Here is a 6,700-nt window from a genome sequence, read left to right on the forward strand (position 1 = left end):
GGCATCACCCATTTACTGGAGGCTCACAAAAAAAAAGGCAAGCAAATAAGCAAAGGAAAACTGCTTTTCGCAGTGGAGGGCAAGGGATCAGGAAAACCGGCCCTCAAGGTGGCAGCTGAGGGAATCAAGGAACTGTACCTCTCAGTGGTGGGAGAATCGCCACCAAGGGAAAGCACCCATAGCTTTTCATAGACACACACCACGTGCTCACACACTAATCATGCAAAGTGCTTGCAGCTGGGAAACCAGTAAGCAAACCTAACACAGCTGTTTTCCCCACATGCCTTTTCATGCAAAGCACTTTGTCCCCAGCTTATAAAAGCAGCCGAGCAGAGCCAGCCCCAGAGCCAATTCAAAGGACTGTCCTTTCCCTGGTGCTGCCTCCCGTGTGCTGGAGCTTAATAAAAATCTGTCTGGAAACTTCTCTGGGGTTTCCTCTTGATTTCTATCTTGGAGAAATCAAGACCCCAACACCAATAACAGTTTCATCCCACAGAATTCCACAGAAAGCTCTTCCTGCCCCAGCCTCAGATGTCTATCCTCCCATAATCATCTCAGTAGAAAAAAAATGAAAAAATAACAAGCTTCCTTCTCCCAGTATCTGCATATCAATGGATTCTCCCTGCTTGGGTTTTATGCCACCCTTTTTATTCCTATCACTGTTGCTGAGGGCTGGCTACAAGTCCACCCCCATGGACAGAAATCTTGGTTGACACCTGAAAGAGCGCCAACTCCCTCAAAAGCTAAGAGAGTTGAACAGGAAACATCTCTATATATCATCTAATTAAGTAAAACTAGTTACATCTCATCTTGGTTGATAGACTTTGTCAGCTGTGTTTCCGTAACCAGCAAGATTTGGGCTTGATGGGATCTTGTCTTCAGGTCTCTTAATCAGCCAGTGATGAGATTATTGCTTTGCTGGGACAGCACCTGGTCTGTCTCTTAGCTGCCTGGCCTGAATTGCAGATTTGTGGTTCCCTGGAGTCCCTTAATCACTGACTCCTCGTCATGCCGACAGAAGACTGACAGTGTATGTTACCCTCTTGATTTCTCTGGATTTCACTCCGGGATAATCTAACAATGCTGTCTGTCACCCTTAGGGATGGATCTGCACTTAGCATTGCAATTCAAACTGAAATCCATGGTTTCATTTCCTCGAACATTTTTTTTAATTGCTTGATTTTAGAGAGACAGAGAAAGGGAGAGAGAGAGAGGGAAGCATTCGATTGTTGTTCCACTTAATTGTGCATTCACCAGCTGCTTCCCATCTTGGTGTCTCTGGAAGACATTCTAACAGGCCTAGCTAACCGGCCAGGGCCTTCCTCAAGCTTTTGACCTCTCGTGTTGTTTACCTGCTTGTCTTCAGGTTGGAGGTGCTCTCCTGGAAATACATTTTTTTTTAACTGAAAGATGACTGAAATTACACACAGAATCTTGAACTGTATTTACAATCTTGTTCTGAATGGCATTTACGCAATTCCCCCTTTTAAAACTGGACATTATTGAGAACAATAAAACACATTTCCAACCTTCCAGAAAGTGAAGAATTTTTTTTTTTTTTGTATTTTTCTGAAGCTGGAAATGGGGAGAGACAGACTCCTGCATGCGCCCGACCGGGATCCACCTGGCATGCCCACCAGGAGCAGACGCTCTGCCCACCAGGGGGCCATGCTCTGCCCCTCCTAGGGCGTTGCTATGCCGCGACCAGAACCACTCTAGCGCCTGGGGCAGAGGCCAAGGAGCCATCCCCAGCGCCCAGGCCATCTTTGCTCTAATGGAGCCTTGGCTGCGGGAGGGGAAGAGAGAGACAGAGAGGAAGGGGGGGTGTGTGGAGAAGCAAATGGGCGCTTCTCCTATGTGCTCTGGCCGGGAATCGAACCCGGGTCCCCCACACGCCAGGCTGACGCTCTACCGCTGAGCCAACCGGCCAGGGCCATGAAGAATTTTTAAACCAAGTTGAGGGGAGGGTATTGGAGGAGACAAACCACAGTAAATACCTGTGTGTAATTAACATAATTAACAGACTTGATCAACTCCTACATGCATCTCAGCATCCCCAAGGACCGCATTCTCTGCAGTCTATTTCTGTGACCCTTGTCATTGCACATTTTCTGAACTCAGCCAGCTTTCTGTAGGTTTCACGAGGTTCTGGTTACACGCGGAGCAGTTAATTTGGATCGTTGTGTTTCCCAACTAACTAGCTAAAGTCATTGCTGCAACCTGCCAGATGAATGGGGGCGAAGGCGGGCAAGGGCTGAAGGTTTATCTGTGCTGCTTCTGGGGCTTCCGCTGTAAAGGTAATCTTGATCCTTTCGTTACTGAGCAGACACCTCGCAGGCCTCTTCCTGTTTTGCTCACACTTTGCATAGTTTCAGGTGAAGTGCAAAGCGGCCCCCCCCCCCCAGCGGCTTTGCTCCACCACTAGATGGAGGAATACTTTCACCTGTGCAACCCTGGAGGCAAGGGCCCAGCCACCCTCCCCCCACATCCTCCTCCGAGATCCTCCCCCAGTCTGGGCAAGAAGCCGCCTCCCACAGCAACGGTCACTGAGGGGGGTCATACTCACTGGGTGCTTTACATCTTGAGATCTGATTGCTGCGTGAAGCCACAGCATCCTCTTTGGTGTTCTTTGAAAGTTCTGTTTTCTCAGCTGTTCCTCAAACCTTTGTTGGCCAGGGCAGCCTTGCAGATAGCTTTCCAAAATTATCAAGGCTCTCCGCATTCTTTCCACCGCAGGATCTGCACCGGCCCTCCACCATTTGTTAATGCAAATCCTCCCGCCTTCTGACAAGTTTGTCTCACTTCTGCAAATCAAAAAAGCTGTGTGCTTCACTTCCAGCCCATGAGTGACACTGGAAAGGGGTCACAGGGCATGGCCAGGATTAGTTTCCTCTATTCTTGAAATTTATATAAATAAAATCACAGTATGCCTTTTTTTTCTTTTTTTTGTATTTTTCTGAAGTTGGAAATGGGGAGGCATTCAGACAGACTCCCGCATGCGCCCGACCAGGATCCACCCGGCACGCCCACCAGGGGGCGATGCTCTGCCCATCTGGGGCGTCACTCTGTTGTGACCAGAGCCATTCTAGGACCTGAGGCAGAGGCCACAGAGCCATCCTCAGCGCCTGGGCCAACTTTGCTCCAATGGAGCCTTGGCTGCAGGAGGGGAAGAGAGAGACAGAGAGGAAGGAGAGGAGGAGGGGTGGAGAAACAGATGGGTGCTTCTCCTGTGTGCCCTGGCCAGGAATCGAACCCGGGACTCCTGCACACCAGGCCGACGCTCTACCACTGAGCCAACTGGCCAGGGCCACAGTATGCCTTTTTGATGTGTGGTTTCTTTTTATCAATACATCATCTCTGAGATTCATCTGTGTTGTACTGAGGTTCACCAGTAGTTAAGCCCTTCTTATTTCATAGTTTCTTGGTCCATTCTCTTATTGATGGACATTTGGGTTATTTCCAGTGTTTTACTATTGTGAACAACACTCCTATGAACATTCTTGTACAAGGATTTTCTGGATGCAGATACTCATTTTTCTCGTGTGCATACCTGAGTAGAATTGGTAGTCCTTATAGATGTATGTTTAGCTTTGTTAGAAACCACAAGCTTTCCAAAGCAGTTGTTTAATATAAGTTTAATCCTCATCACAACCTTAAGTGTTCATCAGTCAGCTTATAATTGTTCAGCTCACAACTGAGCACCTACTATGTGCCAAACACTGATCTAGGTGCTGGAATATAGCAATGAGTAAAGAGACAAGGTCCCAATCTTAAGACACATTCTCATGGAGATAACATGCAATAAAACCTAAATCACCAAGAAGGTATTTTCAAGTGCAGATACGTGTTCTGAAAACATAGTGGTGTAATAGAGCTACCTGCAGGAGGGGCTGCTTCTGCTGCAGTGGTTTGGGGAGGTCTCTCTGAGAAGCTGAATCAAATCTTGAAAGATGGGGAGGGTGTGGCCATGCAGAGGTTGGGGAAGAGTGCTAGAAGTGGAAAGAACAGCAAGGGTATCTGCCCTGTGACAGGAAAAGGTGTGGTAGGTCTGGGAGAGAGCACGGTCCCTTGAGGCTAGCATACAGCCCCTCATTCGCTCAGCAAGGAAATAAATACTGAGCTTCTGCTATATGCCAGGCACTGTTTTAGGCTCTGCAGATCCAGCAGTGAACAAAATAGACAAACAGCCTGCTGTCATAGAACAAGAAGGAAGGAGCAGGCAGGAGAGTTTGGAGGAGGAAGCAGAGGCCAGTTTAATTAGGGCTGTGTAGACCATGGAAAGGAGATTGGATTTTATTCTAGAAAGTGGAAAGCCCCGGAGGGTTTTAAGCAAATATATAAAAATAATCTAATTTACAGAGATGCAACAAGGATGGAGTAGGAGTAAGGGAGACTGTAGGGAAAACAGCTGTGTTCGGTTTGCTCGCTTGCACTTTGCATGATTAGTGTGTGAGCACCTAGCAGAGCCACGTGTGTATAGTCTATGTAAGGCTATGGGTGCTTTTCTTGGCACAGATTGCTTACCTGCCACTGTTAAGGAGCTGTTATCCCGTTGGCTTGCCTGCTGCACACAAGAAGAGGTTTTCCCCTGCCTGTCTGCTTGCCTGCCATTGAGAGAATCTAATCTAATAAACAGGAATGGCCCAATACTTTCCAGCTCCACAGTTCCTCTACCACCTTCCCAAACCCAATGTGAAACAGCCTGGCTTCGGCCACCATCGTTACATCTGGCATAGTGGGCAGGATTCAGATCAGATTAATATGGAGCCACCTACACACTTGAAGAATGGGACAGAAGAGTGGCTGTTCTTGAGCATATGGTTCCCTGTGGCTATCCTGTTAGGGACTATGGGCTGGCTGTTTTTTACAGCCTGGCAAGCAGAAACTGAAAGCTCTGTGAGAAACGCTACTCGATTTTGAAAACTAGCGTAAGCTGGAGAGTGAGTGCCCATCAACACTGTTACCAGATGGTGACAGATTTGGGAGAGATGGAAGCAGCATGGAACCATAAGGCTGTGTGGACTGCTGTCCATGCTGACCCCCCCCCCCCCCACACACACACACACACCCTGACTAACAAGAGAAATTGACCTGTACAGGTTACCTGAACACAGATGGGGTAGATTTGATTACAGCCTGGGCAGATAAAGAGAAGTTGGATATCAGGTCTAATAGAGTCCTGTTAGAGCTTTGGCAGCAGCTTAAGCCAAAACAGAGGTTCTAGCCACTGAAAAAGTAGGGGAAGCCGGCAGTCCCAATAGCAGCCAATAAAATGGCTGGTGTTTGCACAGCATGGTGGCAAGATTACACGTTGAAGGCAACTGCCAACAAAATGGTTGGTGCTCATGTTGCAAAGCAGCTAAGAGAACTGTCAAGGCAGCACAGGCCTTGAATGTGTTTGGCCCCGCCAGGCCCTGACCTCTGAAGGGTTCGGATGGGGCTGTGACAATGGGCAGAGCACTCATGGAAAGGCGCTGAGGTTCGTTATCAAATAGCTGTATGGCTGGTTGCCTGTATGAACCTTCACATTTGGCGATTTGCACAGACAGCTGGGCTGTCCATGGACTGGTCATTGAGCAGTATGATGCACTCTTGAAGCAGGGACTGAGACAAGAGGGGGACACCAGCTCCCTTGCTGGATGGACATGCTGCTTGTGGACAGACTACAAGAGACCTCGATGGGGGCTCCATGGCACCTGTGGAGGCCCTCCTGCACTGGGAAGCTGTCCCATCCAGTTGCAGAGATGCACCAAAGACACTTTCTTCAATGGACACGGTCCTGGACTATACAGGCCCCCCACCTATGATGGGTGGCCTTGTTGGCACTGTGTGGTAGGGGGCTAGAGGTAGGCCTCCAGTTAACACCCTGGGCAACTGGCACCTGGCCACCCTTGAGTGCTCAGGGATACATCATTGTGAAGGACATTTTGTAATTACTGTTATTTTTGGTATAGCTTGTGCTGTTGCTGTGGTCTCTGTTTATATAATGTATCTCCCTCCTCGCACAGCGACCATCTTGGAAGGTATCTGTTGCATAGATTGTGATGTGAGCAACCCTAAAGGGGTGGAATATAGGGAAAGCAGCTGTGTTAGGCTTGCTCACTTGCACTTTGCATAATTAGTGCATAAGCACGTGGCAGAGCCACATGTGTATAGCCTATGTAGGCTACGGGTGCTTCCCCTTGACACAGATTGCTTGCCCACCACTGCAAGGGGCCATTTTCCTGTTTGCTCACCTGCTGCTGTGAAAAGAGGTTTCCCCTGCCTGTTTGTTTGCCTGCTGTTGCGAGAATCTAATAAATGGGAATGGCCTATTGCTTTCCGGCTCCACAGTTCTGTCTGCCCGAATCCATTGTGAACCTGCCTGGCCTTGGCCACCAGCATTACAGAGACTCATTAGAAGGACTTGTAGTGATCCAGGTCAGAGACTCTAGGCTGGGATACAGCTGTGGCCATGGAAACAGTGACAATGATGAGCATTCAGAATATATTTTGGAAGTTGAACCAACAGGATATAATGAAAGATTGGTTATGGGGTGAGAAAAATGAGGAGTACAATTTAGATGCTAGGTTCTTTAGCCTGAGCGACTGGGTAGAAGGTGGTACCATGCATGAGATCAGGAAGACTCAGAGAAAGGAATTTGGTGAGGAAAAACAAGAGTTCCCTTCTGCCTAATTTGAGATGCAAATGAATTTTCAA

Source organism: Saccopteryx bilineata, chromosome 3 (assembly GCF_036850765.1).
Source record: "Saccopteryx bilineata isolate mSacBil1 chromosome 3, mSacBil1_pri_phased_curated, whole genome shotgun sequence".
Classification (NCBI taxonomy): domain Eukaryota; kingdom Metazoa; phylum Chordata; class Mammalia; order Chiroptera; family Emballonuridae; genus Saccopteryx; species Saccopteryx bilineata.